Source organism: Anomalospiza imberbis, chromosome Z (assembly GCF_031753505.1).
Source record: "Anomalospiza imberbis isolate Cuckoo-Finch-1a 21T00152 chromosome Z, ASM3175350v1, whole genome shotgun sequence".
NCBI classification, from domain to species: Eukaryota; Metazoa; Chordata; class Aves; order Passeriformes; family Viduidae; genus Anomalospiza; species Anomalospiza imberbis.
Genome location: NC_089721.1, coordinates 29,240,608 through 29,250,586, shown reverse-complemented (window position 1 = coordinate 29,250,586; position 9,979 = coordinate 29,240,608). Strand labels below are relative to the sequence as shown.

Genomic DNA, 9,979 nt, shown 5'->3' with positions numbered 1-9,979 from the left:
ATAAGAAAGAGGTGGTTTTAAGTATGCATATCATATGCCCTTTTTTTTTAGTTTCTATGTTCTTTTGTGTTGTTGAAATGTGATGTCTGGAAAGAAGAACTTATAAAAGGTGAAAATGGAAGGTATAACAAAGCACCCATAGGTCAGGAAAAATATTAGTTATCTATTAACTAACAGATACCTTAATTTAGATTATGATACTTCTGTAAGCAACAGATTTTTGACATACACCTAGAACTTGAAATTAGAAAAAACAGGAAAATAGATGCAAACAGGGATCTGTTGCTAATATATGCAATAATATATACAAATATTTATAAAGCAACCCAAAATAAAAAATTACAATCATAAAAGAACATTAATAATATTGGGGACCCATAATATTTTTATTCTCACTTGAGAAGTACTTGTTCCTATTCCTGGAAAAATCAGATCTTTTAGTGTTTCTTTTTTAAAAAAAGAAAGAAGATACAGTAATTCCCAGACATGTTGTGCTCTGAGACCAGATGTTTAAAGATGCTTTCTAAGTTTCAGAGTTAAAATTCTGAGGAAGAACAGAAAAAATTCAAATTATGGATCATATTTTTATAATTAATGACAAAACCAGATTTATCTATTTAGTACCTATAGTTGCTCAGACTTCCCAAACTCCTACTTAAAATTGAATACTCCACCTCAAAGAACTGAATATCCCAGATTGAAATAAGGTAGCTGAGAATATGTTTGAGAAAAATCCTGGAAACTGAGTGTCACAAAAGACAGCATTGCATTTATCGAAGCCACATCAAATATTCATATGCCTGTGTACACAAGCATGAATCCATCTGTGACAAAGTTTTCAATTCAGGGGGAAAGGTCTTTAACATCACTAGTTTAGTATGTAGATTAAATTATCATAGAGATAAAATTCCTGAAAGTAGAAGAGAGGCTTGTACAGATGACCTAAATTATAATAGGTTATGATAATGTCAGATCTCAATGACACACAGTAGTACTAGTCATCAAATCAGTGATTATTATTGCTTATCTTTGATAATATAATAAACATAACATAACATATTCTGGTCGTAGTACTGCAAAAAAAGTAGCAATCTTCTATTCTTTCTGATAGGATATGATTTGCTGATAATATCCAAATCAAGAAAAAGATTTTTTTTTTCTTGAAAAGAGCTTGATTCCTCACTACAGTTACATTAGAAACTGGACCAAAAATTATTGGTTTCTCAGTGAAATTGATAAAATTCCCAGTTTCATGACACAACTAGAAAAATTTTGCAGGTTGTTACACATATTTTTTAGATAACTCTGGCACTGTCACTTGATGCAATTTGAGATAGTAATGACAGTAAATTCACAAAAGACTAGAGGATCCTCCTGTAAAATAACTTGGGGTTAGAGCAACTTGACTTGGGGTTAGAGCAACTCCTTTTTTAAATTGAACATTTTGTTTGGTTGTTCTTTTATTATAAAGTATGCATTGTATTTGCAGCAATGCCAGCTCCTCTTCTGAAAGATGGTGTGAGCTTTCATTCCATTTTCTATATTGAGTCTTCAAAAAAAATGAAGAGGATTAAATTTAGGATGCAGAAATATAGCTGTGAAGAAAATTATTTGCTTGTAAACATCTTTTTACACCTGTTGAAGGAGTATAATAAAAGATTTTTGAAGATGGAATTATCTTTTAACCTCAGGAGCACATTGAGAAAAAAGCCACTACTTATCACAGATAAAGAATCATTTAAAAAAAAACATGTTTAAAGGGTATTCTGGATCTATTCCAGTGAAGTCAATAGAAGTTTTGTCCTTGTTATAAATAGGACTTAGGCAGCAACAAGGAGTGATGCCCAGTATGGATATGCTTCAGACCCCAGCGACTCCTTGATGATCAGGGCCCAGACACATTGTGGCTTACAACTTGTTTTGTCACACCAGCACATCAATGCTAGGGCAGTAGCACCCCTATCCTCTGGAAAACCTCAAAGCCCTCAAAGATCTTAGGTAGTATACATATTGACTCTACGTATATTGTTTTACTACCATCACCCTTTCCAAATGATGATAAATCATCTTTTCAACAGGTAAATGCTTTTACCGGGTAAGTGATGTAGAATACACTCCAAAAATCTCTTCCCTGTGGTCCAGATTTTTGGAAGAGAAGGAAGTAAAATTATCTTCCTTTTCCCACTCACTTGTTTCTTCTGTTCAGGGAAGAACTAAGGTAATGTAGCAATAAGACACATAAAACCAATGTGGTTTTCCAAAGGATTTTTAACATGATAATTTATGGTCTTAATAGCTCACTCTATATATGTTTATTTGCATCCCCTTTTCATGGCCTGCAGGTAAACCTGGTCTTCTAGTTTTTAAAGTTACTGAGGATGGCCCATTTTCTGGATATATTGGAAATAAAGGAGCCTCAGAGAAGAGATTCCTGCATAATGTGTTTGTGGAAGGAGATGTGTATCTTGACACAGGGGACCTCCTAGTGGTGGATGAGGATGGGCTCCTCTACTTCACTGACCAGGTGGGAGACACTTTCAGGTATAGCACGAAGTCAAGAGTAAATCCAGGGAGCTTGGAAGAAATCACACATACACAGGACTGGATGACACAGGTCAGACTGAAACATGAAGAATGTCAACTTTGTTTAAACAAAAACACTAAGGATAGGAATCAAGTCCACCAAACTTCACTCCAACATATTAGAATTTTTCAAATTTGGCACTTCTTGTATCACTGGGATCTCAAATAAGATGGTACAAAACCAGAAAAAGATTTGTCTGTATATCTACATTCTTCAGTTAAGAATGTAGCCCACATTAATAGTAGTCCTCTGTCACATATAGAATAAAAAAAAGAAAGTTAGTATCTATATTAATATAAGAAATATTTTCAACAGGTGGAAAAGAGAAAATGTTGCCACTTAAGAAGTTGCAGAGATCATTGGTATGATGGATTTTGTCCAAGAAGTTAACATTTATGGTGTATGCGTAAAAAGTAAGACATTCCCTATAGTTTAAGAATATAAAATGAAGATAGTAATTTCTTACTGTAACTTTTCTGTCTTGCAATTGCATGCACAAGTACTTGTAAGGATATAAGTGGTTTCAGCTTGGCAATTCAGGCTTTTCTACATTGTTTTGAAATTTCAGTTTCAGCAAAATGCTGCATTCAAGAAACATGACATGCTGAAATTTTGTAATGAATGGAAAAAAAATTTGGGTAAATTAAAAATTGTAATGCAGAAGTGAGAAATATGAAATGAGAAATACAAAGTTATGAACTGCATAATACTACAGGTTGAACTGCATTAGGCTACAGGTTTTCATCTGAAAAATGGTAAGATAGAGTATATTAAAAGATAACGTCTGAAACTACTATCTTATGAGTACTGTCCAAGAACATATATACTTTTTCATAATTGGAATGTTCTCCATCATATATGATGCTTCATAAAAATATACAATATCATGCTGAAAAGCTGTAGGAAACCAAATCACAAAATTTAAAAATTTCTCAGAATATGCAGCCATTGAAGGAACAGGTTGGGGAAAACAAACTTTTTGTGGTGCTGAGTAACTGTTCATCATTTCCTTTGAAGGCAAATAAAGTCTAGTATTAAAAGAAACTAGTCACATGAAGAAGCTGTCAAGAGACAGCACTGAGAGATGGGAAACACAATGGGTTCAAAGAAATAATACATAAAAATAAAATTAAAAGGCCATCATCTGAATGGTTGATCAGCAGGTGGCAGTCATGCAGTGCATGCAAATAAAACTGTAATCTAGTGTTCAAAGCATCTCTCATCATCTACAGTTGGAGCTGATGGGAGCTCCTTGAAAAGGTTATTGCTACCTCAGGCAGTAATTAGTACAATAGGAATGCCTCAAGATTCACATCAGTTTTTGTTTGTAGCGCCAATAACATCCAGATAGCATAGTCTTTCATATTTCTATATTGACTTGAGTCTCAAATATTGCCATAACAAACTTCACAGCATATCACCAGTTCAGGAATAGCAGATTCATTTTCAGGAAAAGGAATACCCATATTTTTTCTTTCCAGTGCCTTTAGGCAGACCTCAAAGCTGTTCTTTTTTCCAGAAAAGATTTAACTGTGGCAGCTGATTTCTTCCAACTTACATATTTTCTCCACTTAAAATTTTTACTTGTGTTTCAATAAATAGAATTCAGGAACTATGTCTGGTACATATTTTTGAAAAGGGTTTTGTTTCAGTTTGCATGTCAAATATAATGTATAGGAGTCACCTTTTTTGTCACACATTTTTCTGTGGAATAGAGAGCAAAGCATTCAGCACTGCCTTTATAGTGTACAATAGGCATTTAACTTTATATAGAACAAGTACAGTCTCATACATGTCTCTATCCTTCTATTGCATTAGTCTTTGTGTCAGTGCATTCAGTTTTTTTTTTTTAATTAATGCTCCCTCTGATTTAATTACGCTATTATGTTACCAGTGTTCAGGTAGGAATAAAACCTAGCAGGCAGTTTCCAGCTACAGAGAATTCCCAATAAAAAGACATGAGTGACTTTTTTTAATTGAATGAACACACTGAAAATAACTTAAAGTTCTTCAATACCATGTATAAATAAAATAAGTAAAGTAAATAAAATATCATATACCTTATAAATAAAATATCATATACTTTATACTGAGTGATGTCTGAGAAAACAGGATGGATATTTCACAATATCAATTTATTTGTTCTGAATATTACTAAATCCCCCCAAATGTTATAAAACATTAACATATACTCTTACTTGTCATACTATTTTTCAATTTTTTTAGATTATGAAGGAAGAACAGGGATGGCAGCTATTGTGCTTAAACATTACCCCAACTTTAATGGAGAAAGACTTTATAAGAGTGCTGAGGACTTCCTTCCAAGTTATGCCCAACCACTCTTTGTGAGAATTATGGCAAGACAATCAGGTGTCTCCCACCTGTATTTATCTTCTGTCTAACTTGAAAATTGGTCTCTTCAACCATGTAATGCAGAGTGCATTTTACAAACAGTTTCAATAATTGAAAACAAAAGGAAATAGTAGCCTAAATTACTGTTCCTATGATTCTTATTATGATGAACTTTAGCAAATATATGATGAATTAAACTTCTATTTGTTTTATGGATCCATCCATACCTAAGAATCCTAGATGGGATTAATAATTTGGCTGTTGGATTTTGCTTCAAAGTTCTTTAACCAGTGTTTTCTTCTAGTCAATAGAAGACTAAGGAAACGTGTAGCCTTACTCATGAGAGTGTCTTATAACAGGGTGACATGATCCATTTCAAACCTTTTCCTGATGTGGTTGTTCTTGAAGTGATTATTATCCACTGTTACTGAGGAGGCACCAAAGAAATATCGGATTATTTACAACAGATAGTAAGATAAAAGTTTTATGGAGATTTCCTAATATGAGAATTAAAATGCACTCACATGTTTTAAAGTACAAAAGCAGAACTGGGATACAATTCTTTTTTAACATCCACTTTAAAAGTACAAGCATTATACCCCTTGTGAACAGCCCACAGGCTGGTCTGCAACCAGGCAGGAGAGCATGGACTGCAAAGGGTAGGAAAAGGCTCCACATTACATCGTCTGAAAGTTTGTAGCTCACACTTTTCTACTGTTAGGGGGTGATAAGAGATATTTGACAGTTTTACCTTTCCTTAAATACTGATAAATTGTCTTAAAGGCACAATTTTAAGAATTTAGAGATTGAGAAAACCTTTTTTTTCAGTAACAGATTAATGTACTAAGTAAATGTACCTTCACATGCAGTAAGCATAGGTTATACTATCTATGGTGCTTCAGGACATAAGTGGTGTCTTCTGGGAAAAGCTTTTGGAACAGATGTGTCTTTACAGTTCCACTATATTGAGCAAATCTATACAGCGCTCTAAGGTTTATATATGTGGAATTGATTAAACCATTAAATTGATTAATGTTTGCATTTATATGTTCTCTGACTAAATCTTTTTTTAGGTAACTGAGGAGGAGCCAAAGTTACTAGCAGTACTAATTAACTAATATTTATACATGTGTGAATTTTTATTAAAGGAGATAAATTCAATTTTATTTTAAAAAATTAAAAATGAGAAAAAATTGTTGTTACTTTATAAAATGTCTTAGGGGAGTACAGTATATATCATTCAGATGAATGCTAAACTCACAATTTTCTGTTTGGAAGAAAATTAATTCCCTTCTCTAGGTCCTGAGAAAGAGGTCACCCTAATCAAGAGTGACAAACAAATATTTGAAATTCTCATGCAATATTGGATTAAAACCAAAATCATTCTTGAAAAAACTTCAGAAGTCCATACGTAGTTTTTTTCCTAATATGACTTGCAATTATGGTTGGCTGGTTTTGTGCAAATCAGACAGACTGATTTTCTGTTGTCAGTATCTTCTACTTGATTCTAAAAGAATAGCAGAGGCACGGGGATGAGGATGCAAAAAAACAGAGAACTATGGGGCTCTATTATGTTTTCCACCTGAGATTTTTTAACTTCCTTCCAACAAGAACTAAAAAGTGGTTCTTTTCAGTGTGGGAACTAAAACAAAATGTTCACTACATTGAAAACACCATATAAGTAATAACAATGCTTGAGAACAGTCTGTCTTAAACTCTTCTCTTAATGTAAACAACATTTGAAAGGCGATTTATTTATATACCACTTCTGCTCGAATACACCAACTATTGTGTGCAGAACAACTTGTTCATGAATTGACATTTTAATAATTGCTGTATAGAAACTCCTTATACAGATAAATAAGACAAGAAGGCATTTAACTTTGTCAGGTTTAATGTTTTAAATTAAGTTTAGCAGTAGGAAATCAGAATAGAGCCAATACCACAAAATCAGTCAAGTCTTTGCAGAGCGTTGTTGCAGCAGATAGGCCTGCTAGGCCCCTCTGGAGATTAGCTGCCTAAGAGCAGAGAAAATGCATAGTCATGCTGACTAGCAAAAGAACCCTTTTCCCGCGCCTCAGACCCTCTGTTATCTTCCTGTAAGACAATAGGTCAATTTGTACCCTGACCGGCACCATTGGACCATTTCTCAAAACCCCTGTACCCTATAAAAACCCCTCAGTTTCCCTAGCTCGTTGGAAGTAAGCTGTCCCTGAACCCTTCACGGAAGATGAAATAAAGATCCTCCGGTGGAACCTCACACAGCGCTCCCCGTCTCTCTCTCCCTGCGTCTGCCCGAGGCACCCCAGCAAGCCTATGAGCTGAAATCACTTCTAAAAGAGCTGAACACTGCTTAAGAGCTGCATATCACTACAACAGCTTGCTGGGGCTAGCCTGTGCCTGGGAGCTCTGCCAAAGGTGCTTGGGCAGGAGGGTGTGCAGATACCCTTCTCACCCTAGAACACCAAGGCAGCCGGACCAACTGAGCCTGACCGGGAAAAAAAACAATAGAGCGTCACTGAGTGTTCCGTACTCTACTGATTTTGTGGAGGACTGCCCTAAGGAAAGTTGAAAATGCATATGTTGAAACAGAAACTTGCCATCTTGTATGTTGCTTTAGTAGGAAAATGAATAAGAAATAAAATATTCATTTAGATTTAGGTTTAGATTTCACTGCGCTTGTGAATCTGACAATTGTTTAACTGAAGAAATTGTATAGTTAATTGTATGATTATTTTATTCAGTAAGTACATCATATCTTCACTGATATAGACTGAAATGGAACATTGCACCTTAGTTGAATTATTTCTTTTGTAGGATGTTATGCAAATTACTGCAATTTTCAAGCATCAGAAAATGCATCTGGCAAATGAAGGATTTAATCCAGAAATTATATCTGAACCTCTGTATTTCATATATGAACCTGTATGTTCCCATATTTCTTTGACAAGAGAGATATACCAGAAGGTGGTTTCTGGCGAAATACATTTATAAAGTATAGAAATAAAATTACAATACATAAAATATCAGATATACTCCAGAAACCATTTCAGCAGGAGCCACTATGCAATATTTGTTTTAAAAATAAATGTTATTCAAATTAATCTTATGGTATTAAAATCTATTGCTTCCAAAGATACAGACAAAAAAGGTATGTGCATTGTGTAGGCTGCACGGCATGTGCTCATATTATTTCCTCACACACGGGCTCACTTATGCAAATTTTTATTTTACATTTCTCACTGATTCAAATTATTTTTGTCTAAGCCACTATTATCTTAACCTAGCTGAATATTTTACACACCTACATTTTATTCTGACACTGCTTTTAAAATGAATAAATAATTAGATAAATAATGTCCTAGGCATAAATAAAGTGAGCCATCAGAAACATAAGCAAAATGCTGCACAAGCACTGCATGTAGACCTCAGTTCAATGTTTGATAATTATACAATATATACTTTATTGTAGTATTTTATGTGATGCTCATCTTCACACTTTTACAGAAAATAAATATTCAGTGGTGAAATACACTTGTAGTATTTAGTGTACATTATTTTCCACAATTTACACCAGAACACAGATTATTTGCAAAAATTCACGCTTGATGGTACATTATCTCTTCTTTTACTTACCAGTTGTCATATTCCTGAAGCTGAGTTCTCATGAAAATGGGACAAAATTTACTACAGCTTCTAGCTTTTACTGGAAGTGAACACCTATAAACTGCTAAAAGGAGCTAGAAAGTTTCAAAGTCAGAATCAGATCAGAGAATATAACATTAGCATACCTGCTGAATGTACTTTCCTTGAGTATACATATCGGGTTTCATTTAAAAATCAAATAAATCTGCACTTACATGAGGCAAAACCTCCCTACTCTATGATTCCCTGAATTCATAGGACTTTTGTCTGGATTAATAAAATATCTGTACTATAAAGTTAATGCTCATCCTAGTTAGAACCTTACAGACTTGCATGACTGCCCCAAGCATAAGACTTACTTTTTCTTCGTTTTCAGTATGTGCTATTACTACCACTGCAAATTCTGCTACTTTTGGCATAATGCAGTGACACAGGGAACTGACACAAACACCTTTGATGCATTATAGAGCACTGGACACAAGCAGCCCCACACCACAAGAGCTCATCACCTAAAGTAAGGAACAATTTAAGCAACAAAGAAACTCTGTTATGATCACAAAGGTCCAAACCCCTTGGTGATACCATGTATCTCTCAAGATCCTCTGCCATTCCAAGTTGCAAGAAGTGTGTGTGACAGAAGCAGACACAGCTTGAGGTCTGGAAGGCAGTAAATGTGTGCAGAACTGGACAGATGATACCCAGTGCACCAGGTGTACCTAAGGCACACTGACATCTCCTATGTGACACAGGAGCTTGGAGTGAGAGAAGAAGAATTGCAAATAAAAACCTTTACTTTTAAGAAATGTCCATTTGTGGACTAGGAAGAGTACTGAACATAATACAGGTTTGAGGAAGGCCCAAGGAATTTCAATGGTTTGAATACATTACGGGACTCTATAGCACCCAGAAATCTCCTTTGACTGAGGTAGTAAACTCCTTATGTCCTGCCCAGTTTCTGGGAATCCTATTATCAAGAAAGGAAGGGATTGGTTATTCATGACTGTTGAATATAGTGGTTTCTCAAACTACTTCTACTGTGGTCTTTTAACACATGAAACAGTGCTCACCTAGAACTCTTCTTATAAGCTGACACATTGTTTCCAAAATGTCAATAATTTTAAAAACATGACATAATATTGACACAGCTCTGAATTGGCTACTATAAATAAAATACTTGTATTTTTCCTACCATCTAAAGGTTTATATAACTATGCATACATATAACACTTAAACATGTAGAACATTAAACTTTATGAGGACTCTCCCTATATAACTGCTGTTACCAATACACTTAATTAAATTTACAACATTTACAACGCTTCAAAAGCCTCAGAGAAAAGTGTCATTTTCTCCCTTTTATTTGTATTAAGGAGAGGTTCTACAAACTACTGTCTTACT

General features: G+C 34.5%; 1 long non-coding RNA gene across 2 annotated transcripts; it reads left to right on the top strand.

The window, feature by feature from the left end:
• Window positions 1-68: 68 nt before the first annotated feature.
• LOC137464598 (uncharacterized) lies at window positions 69-4,966 on the top strand. Of its 2 annotated transcripts, XR_010994299.1 has the most exons (4): window positions 69-142; window positions 2,343-2,541; window positions 2,900-2,997; window positions 4,811-4,966. It is a non-coding gene; the product is annotated as an uncharacterized lncRNA (long non-coding RNA). The 2 variants fall into 2 exon arrangements; XR_010994298.1 differs by lacking the exon at window positions 69-142 and having other exon boundaries at window positions 2,152-2,541; window positions 4,811-4,961.
• Window positions 4,967-9,979: the final 5,013 nt, after the last annotated feature.